Consider the following 17788-nt stretch of genomic DNA (forward strand, 5'->3'; position numbering starts at 1 on the left):
AGTCATCTTGTAGAGAGATCAGCTAGAAGAAGTCACCTTGTAGAGAGTTCAGCTGCAAATAAATCACCTTGTAGAGAATTCAGCTGCAAACAAATCACCCTGTAGAAAGATCAGCTAGAAGAAGTTACCTTGTAGAGAGTTCAGCTACAAAGAAACCACCATGTAGAGAGTTCAGCTGCAAACAAATCACCTGTAGAGAGTTCAGCTAGAAACAAGTCACCCTGTAGAGAGATCAGCTAGAAACAAGTCACCCTGTAGAGAGTTCAGCTAGAAGAAGTCACATTGTAGAGAGTTCAGCTACAAAGAAACTACCATGTAGAGAGTTCAGCTGCAAACAAACACCCTGTAGAGAACTCAGCTACAAACAAATCGCCTGTAGAAAGATTAGCTGGAAGAAGTTACCTTGTAGTGAGTTCAGCTACAAACAAATCACCCTGTAGAGAATTCAACTACAAACAGATAACCCTGCAGAGAGTTCAGCTAGAGTCAAGTCACCCTGTAGAGAGAATCCTGTAAAGAGTTCATCTACGTACAAGCAGATCACCCTGTAGAGATTTCAGCTACATTTCAAGTCACCCAGTAGAGAGGCCAGCTGCAAATTATCCTGTGGGAATTAATTGACATGTAATAAATATATGCAAGAGTTCATAATATAATGAACTCTTGATATATGCATTACATATATAATTTGTACATTTACTGATATAATAGCATTACATATATAATTTGTACATTTACTGATAAAATCAGAATGAGTTAAAGTATTTATAAAATCTACTTCATCTTTTACTCTTTTTTCTGTGGTAAAGAAAAATATATAGGTTAAAAAGCCCCAAAGCTGGCCATAGGCCGGCTTTGGAGTATACAAATACAAAAAGAAGTGAAATCTAATCAAAAACAGCCAAGCTGTAAAAAAAGGAGTGCGGCCATTGAAAAGGCTATGGTGAAAAAAGATGTGAAATCCAAGGTGGCGGCCAAGAAATGGCTGTGATGGTAGGTTAATGGTAAAAATTTTAATAACGGCAATTCAGGTGAATTTTGTGCCAATTGACCAAGCGGCACAAAAATTCACCTGAATTGTCGTTATTAAAATTTTTACCATTAACCTACCATCACAGCCATTTCTTGGCCGCCACCTTGGATTTCACATCTTTTTTCACCATAGCCTTTTCAAGGGCCGCACTCCTTTTTTTACAGCTTGGCTGTTTTTGATTAGATTATATATACAATAATCGGATCGGCATAATCGGTATCGGCTGTTTTAGGTACAGATTAATCGGATATCGGTACAACTGAAATATCCTTATCGGTACACCTCTAAACATTTGGGTAGTATTTCTAAGGCTATGGAAACTGAGAATCGCTCTGGTGATGTCCACAATTGAATTTATACGATACCACTTTTGGTTCACAGTTCAGTCTACCACAATCATGCACACTGATCTCAGAGTTCTCATCTATCAACTAGATCAGAACCTTGGAAGAAGAACAATTCCATATCAGCCCTACACGTGATGCGCAGCCCTTCTGCATTAAGGTACAATGCTCAATCCCATTTGTCTACCAAGACAAGTTAAAAGATTAGCAGGATTTACTACTATCACAAAATATAATTATCCCAGCCTCTACAGTTACAGAGTGGTGTGCCTCTACTTTTGTCACTCCTAAGTGCATCATAGTATATGTACAGCTGTAGACCTATCCCATCTTAACAAGTATGTGCAAAGAGATCAGTTCCAATCATTCATGCTTGCTCAAGCCGCAGCCAATATAGCAGCAACATATGCAAAATTATTCACAGTACTAAATGCATTAAAAGGGTACCACCAGTGTTCACTAGATGAATCCAGTCACCTCTTAATTATATCTTCATAATCTCATTTAATGTCAGTAGTTTAATAGAGAACCACAAACAATCAGCCTTTTGTTCCAAGCTGATATTGTTCACTTGTCAACCGCCGTCCAATGATGGTGGTTGTTTTGGTAATTGTGCAGGGTTCCATGGTTCTCCTATACAATTTTTCAATAGGACCATTGATATGATCAGCCACAAATTGTGGCTCCCAATTGCATGAGGCTTGGGGGCGAAATACCTGGGGGTTCCCAACTTTGAAGCCACAGGGATTTCTAAGGCCATAGAAAGGCTACAGCCTTTCCCTCCTAGCCGCACATACATAGGAACCCCACACTGCACCACTAGCCAAAACACTGATCCCTGCATTGATAACAAGGCAGAGATGGGATGTAACCTATAAGAATGAATGATTGTGTAAGATGATGTGATAGAGGATTCAAAAACCTGAGTCCCAATTAGAAAATGTCCATTTCTCACTAGGCCACAACGAAGTATCGATTCATATTAAGTAGGCATCATGAACTAGCTAGGCCACAGACAGAAAACAATAGATGGGAGTGTTGCAACTATTCATTTACTGTATATATATTGGGGGGGGGGATAGGATTGATGACGGAGTTAATGAAATGAATATAGGAAGTCCATGTAATCGTGTGCAATGTGTTGTAAGCACTGCACAATGGTGGCCAATATATATTGTTTTATGCAAGAGTAAATATAACTTGCTGCATGTTTTTTATTTTTTGTTTATATATTTTATTTTTGGATTAAAATACTAATATGCACCCTGATAACCACACCATGTGAAGGCTATGATAATGAAAGTCCATCCAGCTAGCTGAGGCCAAATTCAGCACTGCCAACTAACTGACAGTGAGCACTACTAACCACCGAGTGCCATAACAGAGTTCCAGCCTATGGAGCACTAACAATCCCAATGGTGGGCCGTCTTTACTGCACATACTAGGGCCGAGCGGTATTATCGTTTTAACGATATATCGTGATATTTTGAAAACATCGTTATTGAAATATTTTGCCATCAACCATCGTGATACCAGGCCTGCACACCACTGCTACTAAAATCCATTTGTTATGCAGTACTAGGCTAAGAATCCTTGTAAGTCATAACCTGCAGAGAGGTGTGAACACCATAACATATCCTCAAAAATGTTTTACAATAACTGTTAGGATGATAGTGATGTTACCATTAAAGACTTCCTGCAGGAATGCCGAGCAGTACACTATGTAGCACCAGCTATGATTGACTTATTTGTAAGTAACGTGAATTATTCAGCATCATGAATAGTGGCCCCAGTATTGATGGTGATACCAAAATGACAGTATTTCTCAGCCCTAGCACATACTGCATGTGCTTGCATCTCTGTCAATAATTCCAAAAACAAAGACAGGTATAGTTCCTTCCTTAAATATGTCATGTGTCTTTGCATCAATGTGGTACACCCATTAGGACAATATACTAGCGATGTACTATATACTGACTGCTGAGATAATATTGGAAGAGGTATAAACCCAGCCTTTAGTAACATTATTTAGAGGTATAGTGTATGTGATATTTTAAGCAGCCAGCTACAGAGAATATATATGCAGTGGTGACTGTCAACTGTGTTTGTCTGAATAATAATGGGAACTTAAACAACTACACAATACTCAATAACAAATAACTATGTGCAGCAGTGTTATAGCCTATTCCTGTTGGTATTGCATAGTGTTGTATAATGTGTCAATTGTTGACCAAATATACTTTACATACTCAATTGCCACCAGAATTCTACATTGGGTGTACACACACCAGCTGGGGTGCTTGACAGTGACACAGATTGGTAGTGGTGACAATTATTGAGCATGTATCTGTACTTAAGGAGTGCATGTATGTGCATTGTTTGGAGAACAAGTTGTCAGTTCCTACCAGTGTCGGATTGCAAGTATCAATATATAGTGTTAGGTATTTATGTAGGTACATATGAAGTTACCTTTATGCATTGATTATGGCAGTCACACTTAACATGTGTATGCATCCCTTCTGGGGACGCAATGTATGTGTCACACGCGTACAAAGTGTAACCAGTGTTTGAAAGAGAATGCTCACTGACACCAATGGCCAAGTGGGACTTTGGGTGATTGCCTTCATTCCTGAGACATAATAATGGTTGTAGCTGTGCCTACAGAATTTTTTATAGTAATCCTACAAGACAGCTCCTTATTTTACCTAGGTGGTACTAACATTGATAACTGCAAAGGTGAGAGCTTTCTTCAAGTGTGTATGTGTTTGGGACACAGAGAGAAAAGGGAGGGGGGGGGGGGGGGGGGGGATAAGATAGCACTACTTCAAAATCCATGTCCCTGGCAGTATTAGCTAACCAAGTATGAATAGTATGCAATAAGATGATAGTGGATAATGTCATACAGTAGTTATACGTACCCAGTGTTAAGCGATACTTGCAATACTGTAATACTGAGTAATAACTACAGATACTGTTATATATATATATATATCTTTCATTTTTTTCTGACTCACCTGGGTCCTCTGAGTACTATTAGTACTTCTACACTGTCGTTATGTAATGCCTGTGTTGTATCATGTAGTGCTGGGTGGTATTGCATTTTTGTTCCCTTTTAAATCAAGCTGGTAATATTTATTCCTGCCCAAAACAGTCAGCAATTACTCTGTAGTTGAGAGCTACCACAAGTGAAAGCTATCTGCATCCAACAGGTTATAAATGTATTTTGCCAACTGCTATAGTAGGCTAGTACTACATTGTAATCAGTTCACTTTTTTGGCAGGGCTTGTGGTCATCAACACATAACCAATCAAATGCCAAAAAACCTGATGTCTGGCTTCCTTCACAGCATAACACACCTAATGGCATTCATATCAACACACCCGCATGTCCGAAAGTGAATACCTTCGACCAGCTCAGTGATAATACCGTGGTATCCTGGTATATATATATATATATCATCCAGCACCAGCGCAATGTACTGTTTTGTGCATAATTGTTGCCCAGTCTTATGGCCTCTACACTGAATAAGAGTTATTCAAATACAGTTGACCTACAAACTGGGGAACCATCAGACTGGAAATGGACAAGCCAAGTAATATATAACCACTCGTTACATGTGAAATTGAGAAACTGTAAATAGCTAGTAAGGAGAAACTTCAGATGATCGACTTCTCTAATAGAACATTCGTTCACTGTAATAGAATCTGCGTATAGCTGAACAGTTGGGTGGAAGACTGTATTATTCCCACACATATGGTACAAATGCACATACCAACCCTGTTTCCTGCACCATTGTTTATGTTTGTTATGATACTGTACATATAGAAAATTGTAATTAAACGGTGGAATGTATACGATGTAACCAGGTGGAGAAGGAAGGGAGGGAAGGAGGGAGGGGGGGGGGGGAAGGGGTATTTATTTATATATATATATATATATATATATAAATATATATATATATTTTTGTTGTGGAAGCGGAGGAGTAGGGGTAGGCTGCTTTGTGACAAAAGGAATTAAAATGAGGCCCATGGAACACACATCACTTGCTTAATATTCTTTACTAACCCTTTTTTAATAATTTAAAAAAAAATTATTTATTCTGTGAACCAACTCACTGGTGCCTGTACTACACAAAAAATAAAAGGAGGGTCATGCCAGTGCCAGACTGGAACAGCATTGTGCCACACACTATTTAATGCTATGAAGACACACACGGGGTGCCACAAAGGTGCATGGTGGACCATCACAATGTAAACCCCAGGGGGTTCCCAAGACTGAGGTGTGTTAACTTGTCAATGGGCCCTTTGGTCACCTAAGGTCGAGTACCACTGTATTACTCACAGTATCTTTAGAGTCTGCTGAATGATGTCATTTATATCGAACTCAGCTCAAGTCATACCCCCATAGATAGCTGAATACATAACACTGTAGCAAGCCACACTTCATAATATATGCTACATTGTTATACAAGAAGTACTATAATGGTATTACAATGAAAACCTGAAGTACCCTCCCATTATTAGACCACGAACCACACTCCACCAGAGGCATTAACATTTGCCAGCACATACCAACCCCATTGTCTGTACCTTAATACAAATGACTATTGTTTATATTCATTATGATACTGTACATATATTAACTTCGCTCACCCAACCCAATCATTATTTGTGTATTAACCACAACAGGCACATCCAGCTTAGTACCCTGTACCTAAACTAAATGACGTGATTTTCGCATCTGGCCACGCCCCCACTCGAGCCGGTTCGGCGATGCATGCGTAAACAAAATCGTTTATGGTAATTGTTGTCAAAGATTACCTTATTTAATGCCTACTACACAACTCAAGACAATATAAATCTACGCTCTGCATGCCTACACTGAGTATCCCTAAACGCGTGGGGCATTCCGCGCGGAGGTTTTGTGGTTTTTACAGCTGAGACGAATAACACATTGGTTTGTTGGCATACATACAAGTCGTGCACAGCAATGCATGGAAAGAACTCACTGGACAGGCATTAAGATAATTGGTTAATCCACCGTCTGAATAATGAATTATGTCATCGCCCACCGGCCACGTGTCTTGCCACTCCGGCTCCTACCCACAATGCCAGTAGTGGCACAACTTCCGAACCGGACTCTCCAGTACACCCGCGACTTCCCAACATCACTGGTCCTTTCAGCATCCTCAATGAGACTGACTTTGTTCCACCTGCTTACACATTTGAAGTGACCCATACATGTGGTATTTTTCCTGCGCATGCGTTCGTAGTGTTTTCCAATTAATACCTACTGTTCCATACTACATCCAGTATTGGGATGCAGGTGTGCTACGTACCTATCTAATGCTGGCTAGCTGCAATGTGTTGCTACACCACTGAAATAAATACAAATTATCTCCTTCTGTTAACTTTGTTTAACAAGTTAAATTTCATTTATCAATACAAATACCTCTGGGCAACATACAGAATATTGAAGCTTCTGATCCATCAATTATTGGAATTTCCAGTTGATGGATCAGATGTTTTAGATTCTTTAGCAGTGCCACGCCCATCTATTCACGATTAGTGGAGGAGACAAGAGTTCATCGAAAATCCTATTTGCTCAGGTGAATGATTCTAGGTGCTTGTCAGTATTAGGAGACTTGAAATCCTTGATGGATCAGACGTTTTAGACTCTATAGCGGTGCCACGCCCATTTACTCGTGATTATTGAAGGAGACAGGAGTTAGTGAAGGAGACAAGAGTTAGTGAAGGAGACAAAGAGTTCATCAAAACTTGCTCAGTGAATAATTGTTGGTTGATTTAGGTGCTTGTTATTAGAGACTTGTTTACTGTTTAGATGAGGATCTTGCAGAATGTGTGAAGTTACACCATATATGCCAATATGGTAAATGTAGCCACAAAGCGTGGTATATCAGTTATATACCACAGGACGTAGGACGTGGCATCCACTTTTAGAGCAATTGTGAGAATTTTGACCTATTATGATTCCAAAACTTTACACATCACAATGATGATATCAATCATGACTGTGGAATTTCAGCAGTTTAATTGTGCATGCATTTAACAAACAAAGCTAAATTAGCCAATAACGTACAACAAGTTCAGATAGAAAGGTGATGTTACTCAAGTACAAACCAAAAAGTTAACACAAGATAATAAAAAAACTGCCAAGTACATATAAAAGTCAAGTACAGCAACTACAAAGATACTACTACACCAACTTGTATACACTTAGCTATCAGCCACCCTATTCTAATCACCAATCATCATTTTCAGTCTTGTAATCAACTATATTTGTACATATATGGTGTGGTTGTAAAACTAAAAAAATAAATAAAAAATACATACAGTACAGTCATATACCAACACACTTGGCAACTTACAGCTCTACCAAAAACTCATCTTTTCTGGCAGTAGGCATGATCTCTTTTGGTTTACAACAATACTAAATGCCAGGAACTGACATTGCTGGAATAGCCAAGTATTTCTTAGCAAGATTTGAAAGGTAAGGATACCTTGTGCAGTTTGTCTTCCACCACTCTAGTAGTCTTTCAGCTGATGGCTCTTCCTCAGTGTATCTCCTCTAGCCTTCTCTGACTCACCTTCACTATGTCATCAACAAAATGCAACAGCCCCTTTTCAGCCTTGGAAACATGACACCTCTTTGATAACGGCAACTTATCTGGTTCATCTTCTTTGAATTCCATGGGAGTACCTGTGCTGTTTGCCGTAATGCTCAATGCCAACTTAACAGTTTCTGCCTTTACAGATGACAGTAAATTTTGCCATTCTTCATCTGAAAGAAATGGTAAAGCTTTAAATTGAGCACTCAGGAAAAGCTGTCTTGTTAAGTAGCATCAACACTGACCCTGTGTAACGGTGGAAAAAGTTACTGTGCATAGCTTCTTTCATAGTTTTCTCCAATCTTGTGTCACCTGGAGTAGGCTTTCAAGTAGTTTGTGTATCACCAGTTGAACTACAGAAATGGCAACCTACTTTTCTGCACCAATATTCTTTGTAATCTCCACCAGTGGCTTCATAATGTTTACAAGTATCTCCAGTGTGCATCCGACGGCATCATATCTTTTTTGTGTAATTCCAAGAGAGTTGCACAGAGTGATTGCTGTTGAGAGAGAATTCTCTCCACCACATAGTAGGAAGAGTTCCATCTTGTGCTGATATCTTGAATAAAAGCTAACTGCTTGCGATGTAAATCAGTTTTGTTTTAACAAGTAGTTGGACTTAGCTGAACGATTAAAGTGTCCAATAAGTCGTCTACATTTAGCTAGTGTACGAGACAATTCAGATAGCTTCACTTCAGGTAACCTCAGGTAGCTTAGTACAACTTCAATTGCCAGTTGCAATGTGTGAAAAAGCATGATACTCTGCTCCATTGCAAGCACAATGTTAATGCAATTGTAATTAGTCACAGCTGACAAATTATCCTGTGACTATTACCAGTCTTCTAAGATATTTATCAATTCTTCAGAAATGTTGACTCCAGTCTGTGATTCCAGAAACTCTACAGCTTCTAGGAGATGTCTCTGAAGATTGTAACTGCCATCTGTTAGTGCAGGACTCACATACTTCCTCTCATTTCTATCATACAGCTTAGGAATTAAGTAGACAGAACCTTCCTGTCTGGAGGGTGGCACAATTGGTCAAAGGCATGCAGTATATGTCAAAAATCCAAATCATTTACTGTTCGATATGGTTGCACCACAGATAATATACTTACAAAGGATTGGTAACGCGCATAACAACCGTTCGACAATTCTCGTTAGTCACGCGAGCTCTTATGTAACATGCGTGCGCGTATCGTCATGGTTGCATAGGTCAGCTAAGATAAAAACTGGCCAGTCCATCATTGTTAATGCTATTGTATCGTTGAGCAAAAGACCAGAATTGCTGACAGACAGCCCTAGAATTCGTATCGTAAAGCGACATCACAGCGAGCTAATTCTCATTTGTTCGGACGTCCGCTTAACACCCGTAGTGGAAAGTTTTCATACGATTTTTTAATGTCATTGAAGGAGCCACTACATCTTATTACGAAGCCAGAAATTGTGCTGAAGATAAAGGAGAAAATGTGGATAGAATATGCTGCTATAAGAGCCAGAAAATTGCTAAGAATATGGAGTGAATTTTTAAGCAAAGCATATTGTGAACATATTGCCAATGAGCCACTCTCAATGGAAATAATTAGTCAATCTATTTTTCAAGATCTCATAATGAAAATGTTCCAGCAGCCTTGTGTGCAAGAGTGTGTCACAGTAGTGACTCTTAATGAAGATGAAGAGAACATAATCAGGTATGCATGTGGTTATATTGGAATAAAGATTCGATCAAAGTACCTCAAGATGCAAGGAGAGAAGGTAGCAGAATTTGTAGAATGTTTGGATAAATTACAAGCAGATGACCAGCAAACTGAAACATCATCATTTCTTGCCTATGCTACAAAGTCTAATCAACCGTGGAAGATTATATCAAGTAAGTGACAATGCTTATCTGCTCTTTCGCGAAATCGAAATTGTCCTACAACATCAACTATCAGAGCACATCAAGGCCAGTTGCACAATGTCACCTACTGAAGCAACTAGAAAGAAGGAGGTCATGATTGGCTCTGTTTGTCAGAACACCAAAGTTCAATGCATATGGGACAATATTAACTGTATCCGGAATGAGGATAACAGCAAAGAATTGCTCACAGTCATTGTAACATATTGGCTAGACATTCAAAGATTCAGTTATGCTAAGAAATGGATAGAAGACTACAAACACATTTTAAGTATGGAAACAAAGAAGAGAAAGAGCTTAAGAAAGGAGTTAAAGAAAGAAAAGAAATAAATTTAATACTGAACTATATATAGATAGCCGCTATAGCTATATTGAACTTTACCATGAACATTGAGTATTATCAAGAGTCCATAATGGAATCTCAGTATTATGTATTGTATATATAAGTATAATTATATTGTTATACATGAGTATCATAGTGGGTGAATTGCTTGGGTGTTATTTTGATCTTGTTCTCTTTCGTTTCGGAAGTGGTGTATCATCGATTATTATTTTTTCCTTTGCTCTTTTTTGGCCATGGCAGTTTCCACGAAGAGGATCTGTAGCTGTTGATGCTTGGATTCGAATAGACACTGTTGTTTTCTTAAACTCTGATGCGGTTGGATTGTCATTTCTTCTCCCTTGTGCTCGTTGTTGGCCAAAAAACTCTTCTAGAGGGTCTTGGCAAAATCTTTCTGACAGTAAATACTTTACACCTGGCAACTTTAGTAGAAACCTTGCCATTTCAACAAATGCCTTAACTGAAAATATAATAAATTTAATTGTATATTATGCAGTTGTTGAAATTACATCACCTGTAATTTGTAATCCTTCAAGTGATTCTATGCTAAGCTGCATCATCTTCTTCAGTGCAGGTGTAAACCCTTTCCTTCCTTTCACACTTAATTCCCATTCATCTAACTACCCCATAAACTCAGTTTCAAGCCACTGTTATGTAAACAAATAATGTGTGACAATCATAAAACTGCATGACTTACATCCAAACGAGGATCATCTGGTTTTTCAAATGCCTTCAAGATAGGTTTCAGCTTTTGAATGGCCTCCTCTAAACATCGTGTTCATGTCAAAAAACTTATCAAATGTTCTGATGAAGCGTTCAGTTTCCAAGGTTTCTGGATCACTGCAGTATTCTAAGGAATCTGCAACTGTTTTACTTAAAACCTGTACAAATTTAGTACAATATTATCACAACTACATAATATAGATGGTTGTTACCTGTGCTGCTAAGTCAACTTTCATGCAAGAATAAGAAGTTAAGTTGATATGCCTAAGAGTTAACTTTGGCACTAAGTGAATGGTTTCTTTACCATACAATTGCTTCACATGTTGCCAACTTATGTACTGTCCATTTATCTGTGAAGAAAAATAAATGATTATATATAATTGAATGATCTGAATAAACTTAACTCACCCACAGCGCTCTAGCATTATTGTGCTCAAAAGAATTTGACATTGCATTTCTTACAGTTTTTATCAGATGGGGAACATCAGAAATGAAAAAAATACCACGATTTTTACTGGTGTAAGGGTTGGGAACTTTGTATATTACACCTTGATGAGTGAAATTGACCTTGTGATGTAGACGATAAAACTTTGGATTATAAGATCCTTTGTCTGCTGTCAAAGAAATCACCTTAAAACCAGCTCCCTCCAGATGACGTATGACTTCCCATACCAATGGAAACAGACTATCAGCTGTTAGGTCAGAAGTAGGATATTGTGCATATGGAAATTCTACGTTTATGAACAAATCCCTAACCATAAACACTAGCATATGCTTTGCAATAGTTAAGGAAGGCTTCCCTGAGGATGGTTCATTGAAGGACTGCTGAAATGATGCCAAAGTATTGTTACTTTTGCCCAGATCAATAAAGCCTTCTATTCTAGCTTCATGTTTGTTGTATACCAAATCATCTTTTATCCTCATTTCGTCAAACATCACAGCAACATACTTCTGGTGCTATTCTAAACTCTCTAATTTAGCTGTTTCCATCAATTGTTTGGTCACTTCTGCTTGCACCCCATAACCTGCTTGTATATAATGAGTGTAATCTCTCAATGTCCGACCACATGGCAACACCAACAGTCTTCTCATGGCATTATATGCCGTTGTTGACAACATTTTAAGATGTAAACACCATCTAATAAGCATTGGATGCCATCGACGCTGTTTAGGGTTCTTCTTCAAGTTTTCTAATTGCTGGCTCCAGAAAAGATGGTGGAAACTATTTTCCTCGTATCTTCGACTTATTTCATAAGAGTACTCTTTCATCACTTCATGCAAACTATTGTTTAGTAGCTCATCAACTTCAATTTGGTTCTTTTCAATTGATTCTTGGATCTTCTGCTCTATATAATGACATTTCTTTTGTTTTTCTCAATCTGGACTTCACTTGGGATGCTTTTCTTTCGTGTGATGTTAAGCCACCGTTCACTAAAGTGACTGCTGGTGTTGATAGCCAAGGGTTCATCACATTGCTTTGACCATTTATGATAAATGGATTGTATTGTATCTCTGTATGATGTTCAGTGGTCACACCTGTTCTTCTTATCTGTCAGAACCAAGCATGCAGATGTCCTGACAGTTTCCGTAAATGTTTCATTGGTATCAGTTATTTGATATCCACTCTCTAAGTATGCACCTACTTGTCCTGATGAATTAAATAGCTATCCCTTCCTGCTCTTCACCATTTCAACAAATTGTTTGTCAGGATGGTCTGGACAAATGTGAAGCATTTCAAGTTTTTCAAGGAATATTTGTAAACTGGTTTCGGTTATCTTTGGTGGAATGCAAAGATCATCACTATGAATTTCATGCCCATGCACAGCTACTTTGCAAGAAAAATCTGGTGCTACATATGGTCACAGAATGTGAAATGGTTAAAGGATGGCTGCTTGATGATGGATTCTGGTGTGTTTTATAAATAAACAGCTGTAAATTCTCTTCTGACTTTTGCACATTCCAAGCCTGTGATGGCAATTTTGTGTTCATCATTGTTGAGATAAAAGTTAAAGGCATGACTGGCAGAGTAGTTGACAGTAACTCAGATGCTGCTGATTGGACTTGAGTACATATTGGTTGCAGTGGAGTTGTTGGCACTGATATTGGCAATGGGGTTAGAGGTTGGGGTGATAATGGTGAAGTTGCAGACCCAGATATTGGTGATGGTGTTGGAGATTGTGGTGATGATGGTGGGGTTGTAGACACAGATATTGGTGAAGATTGTAGTGGTATGGGTATCAGTGAAGGGGAAGGAGATTGCGGAGATGATGTTTGTAGCAGTGTTGTAGGTACAGGTGCTGGCAATGGGACTGAAGATAATGGTCTTTCATCTATGGTCAAGGAATGTGATGAGATTGGTTTCTATAAACAAATTGATATGATATGTAGCTATACCGATACAAATTAGAGCTGTACCGATGTGTGGTTTAAAGCATTCCCGATAACCGATGTGTGTGTTTTTCAGAAAGCCAATATGTAATGGCTGATCCGATATTGAGAAAAGTATCAAAGATTTATTTCATTAATTATAAGTAACTCGACAATGTTGACAATACTCTTAAACATGTGAAATGTCATCACTTAAAACCAAATAGTCAAGTACAAGTAAGTGATTAATACAAATACATAACAAGTCAGTTGTGTTTAAAGTTTGCTAAACCTGATAACAGTTACCAACAGTGGGAAAGTTGTACTTTATCAACAGCAAATCTTCCACAAACTCTGGCTTTAGGCAGCTTCGTTTGTCATTATAAATGGCACCTGCTCCTGAAAACAATCGTTCTGAGGGGACACTTGTGGGTGGAGCACTGAGATATCTTCTGGCTAATTGAGAAAGTACAGGATAACGCACATTGTTAAGTTTCCACCACTTGTATGGATCTCCCTTCTTTAAATCAATCAATGGTTCAAAAAGATATTTATCAATTTCAGTAAGTGCACTTGTATCTACTGAAGCATTTGACTCTGTGAGTATGTCATTTAGACAACCCCATATCTTGCTTTCATTATCAGTAGCAGCTCTTTTTGGAGCTGGCTCTTGCACATCACTTTCACATGTTTGGAATTTGTAAACATCTTCAAGTAGGTCCTTAGCACTTTTACGAGAATTTGTTGATCTAAAAAATCTGTCTTTATATCGAGGATCTAACATAGTGGATAATACCAGTCTCTTCAATGTCATAAAACCTCTTCTGTAATGACTCTAGCATTGCAGACTTCATGGAATGTACACCTCTGTCTTCGCCAGATTGTTCAAGTGTCTTTCTTAATACCCTAACCATAGGGATAATGACAGATATACATGCCTTGTCTTCTGAAATGGTTCGGGTAATTTCTTCTACTGGTGATATATCTATAACCTTGTTGGCTATATCTAACTGGGTTGATGTAAGAACAGGGATAGAACCATCTGATCTATAAGCAGCAAGTGACATTTTTTGCTCAACTACAGATTGTAGCATGTAGAGGGAAGAGTTCCATCTTGTTGGCTCGTCTTGTTTGAGATTATGTTCTGGAATGTCAAGTTGCTGCTGGATTTTCTTTAACTTATCATAAGCTACAGTAGACCTCCTGAAGTGTCCTACTATGCTTCTACAGACAGCCAATAAATCAGACACAACACGTTGAGACAACACCCCATCATTTACGACCAATTGCAAACTATGTGCGAAACAGCCATAACCACACAAATTTGCATCTCTCATTGCTCTCCCCATGTTAGATGCATTGTCACGGAGTACAATATGTACATTTTCTTTGTTAATCCCCCAGGTCAAAAGCATCTGACAAAATTTTTCACATATGTAATTTCCAGTGTGTGATTCCTCCAGTAAAGTAACATGTAATACAGCTGAAATCCTTTCAAAACCATCAGACATCCAGTGAGCTGTCATACTTAGTAGACACCTGTGAGCAGTATTGGTGCTCCAAATATCTGTGCTAAAGCTGTAATGTTTAACATTTGGACTATGCAAAATTTTGTCTACCTCAACTTTAACCCCATTGATTATCTTAGGAAATACTTTCTCAGTGAAATATTTCCTGCTTGGAATCTTGTACCGAGGCTCAAGGCTTTTGACAAAACTAATAAACCCTGGATCCTCAACAATGTATATTGGTTGACTATCTATCGCTATCATTTCTCCCAGTTTTTTATGAATTGCACGAGCTCTAAAATCATTTATATCCCATGGTGACTGATCATCTTTTCTTTGGAGTGTTAGCTGGTGTAATCCAGACATGGATTTTCTCTGAGACATTTTCTTTTTTATGTCTGCTCTTTCCGTCTCCTTCTCTTGTTTCAATTTTAAAAACTTGCCATACTCTCCAGAATGCTTAGACTTTAGGTGTTGTACCAAATTACTAGTGTTGAAGCTCTTCGTGTTGTCTCCACCACGAACAACAAGATCTTTACACTTGTTGCACTCAGCAAACTTGGTGTCTTCCGCAACGGAGAAAAATTTCCATACAGGTGAGCGCCATGCTGGTTGGAGCTTTCTCAAGGTTCTTTTACTATGTGAATGTGGAGTTACTGAAGCAGTTGAAGATGAAGTTGAAGTATTCATGAAAAGAGAATCGTTCGACACGGAAGGAGAATCATAGCATGAATTTGGTGACGACGGAGGTGATTCATCACATGATGGTGGCGACTGTGAATCATTTAACAACAGTACCGGTGAAACTGGCGAGTTACACAGAGCTGAAGTCATAACTTTCTACAACGTGGCCATCAATCAATTAATGCAAATTAAATAGAGAAAAATCAGTGAGTACATCGGTTATTATTTTTGCCATACTGATTACCGATATGGCTATATTTTCCCATATCGACAACCAATATAATGGCCGATCCGATTATCGGTACAGCTCTAATACAAATCTGTATACTTGTGCTCAAGTGTATTACGTCAACTGCATGCAAGCATGTACATTTAATTGTTTGCATGTTTGCAGCTAAACATCATCATAATGCACAAAGTGCATGTTACCATGCTATCTCAATAATCTAAACATCAACAAATAGCTTTTAAATATGTATATATATATATATATATTTGCCACCGAAGTTGTACTATGTCTTATGTAAATTTAGATAATTAGAGTATAGTGTATGCTCTGTAGAATAGATTTTAAAACTATAATATAAAATTATGTAGAAAGGAAAGTATACTTTAATTATAGTGTACAGTTTAAACGAAGCACTATAGTAGCATCTCTATAGGTGCTATTGTTTGACTGGAGCAGTTAAAGTTTTGCACTTCTAGATGCTACACCACAGCATTTTTAGGTGCTACCATAGCACATCAGTTTTAACAGTGCACACTAGCAAATGAAGCATGCCAATATAAGGAGGTCTTGAGGCATGCCCCAAGGGCACATGCAAGAATTTTGAACTACAGTTAGGTGACTGTTATATTAGACTATAATCTATAGTTTATATTGCCTGACTGCTTTATTATATATCTCGATATTTTCACCAAAATCCAGAACAATGCTATATAAGTGTTGCTATATACCATGTGAAAAACTATTTATTTACTATGACTAAGATATAAAAATTTAAAAATGTGTCCAGCTTTGTAATAGATTCCAAATTCTGGAAACCTGAAGTTTCAATTTCTACTATATGTTTTAAGTACTGCGTGTGTGTCTCTGTAGCTGAACTTGAGAGCAATTGCAACAGTTTTCCAAAATGCCAACAATACATCTGTATGTTGTATTGTTGTGGTATACTGATATTTGGTGACTGTTCTATTAGAGTGATTGCTCTATTAGGGTATATCCCTGACTTGCTTGACTAGTTTCTGGAGACCTCAGAAACAGCCCTTGTTTATTGATGCACATTCACCAGTACACACATTTTCCCTCTTCTTGCTTGGGCGTCCTGGTGGTCTATGACTTGGTTGTTTTCTTTCTCTGTTCTTGCAGCTCCTTCCAATACGCACATTCCAATACGCACCTTCCTATATCCCATTAATACCTGTAATGCCAAAGTAAAATTTAAACTAATGCGTATTAGCGTTGCATTCCCGTAACATTAAGCTCTCTTATACTGCACAGTAAAACACCATCACTTCACTTAGAATCATGAAAAAACTCCACAACCCAGCACAACGAAACAGCTATTTAGCTTAGTGTATGAAGTTGTTTCAACCATAAAAAATATAGCATTGTATTTCATGTGTGGTCACTAATACTGGTAAATAAAGTGTTTTCGATAAAACGTTATCACTTTGTCTTTAAAACTTCACAAGTGAGAATACACCACTAGCCGAGAAGTTCCGTTTGTGCTGTACGAAACTGTACTTAATAGTTAGCTAATTTCTGTTACGAATTACTAACCTTAGTAATGCTACGCCTGACTGAAGTAGGTTAAACATCGATACAGACAGCACTACCGTACTAATGGTTTGCCGGAAAAGAACATAGTGTGTCTAGCAATGAAAAAAGGGCGGGTCTGTTTGGGGACGGACGATAACGAGGATTGGATACAACGTCACTATTGTTTTAATCGCGCATTGCCAATCCTTTGTAAGTATAGTATCTGTGGTTGCAAATACTGCATATCCTTAGCTATAAAGAAACATACCACATAATTCAAGGTCTTCCATCATGTAGAATTCCAAGGCTATGGATTCTTGACCTGAAACATTTCCGTAAGTGTTGGATGTACATTGCTTTCTGGTCTTCCTTATGGTTCGACGATTCAGAGGCACTACCTTCTTCTTTTACCTTGCGATATACCTCAATGTGACCCTCTTCTAAATGCTGATACATGCTGCTTGTATTACCAACTGCATCTACAAAGCTTGTAATAAACCCACCT

The 17788-nt window shown here is 38.2% G+C and overlaps 1 protein-coding gene and 1 pseudogene across 4 annotated transcripts in view; both read right to left on the bottom strand.

The window, feature by feature from the left end:
* Positions 1 to 17788, bottom strand: part of LOC136262153 (synaptonemal complex protein 1-like) — a 391211-nt gene that overhangs the window by 182061 nt on the left and 191362 nt on the right. The window lies entirely within an intron of this gene.
* On the bottom strand, positions 13616 to 14423 carry LOC136259713 (zinc finger BED domain-containing protein 4-like; annotated as a pseudogene).

The sequence above is a fragment of the Dysidea avara genome, chromosome 7 (assembly GCF_963678975.1).
Source record: "Dysidea avara chromosome 7, odDysAvar1.4, whole genome shotgun sequence".
NCBI lineage: Eukaryota > Metazoa > Porifera > Demospongiae > Dictyoceratida > Dysideidae > Dysidea > Dysidea avara.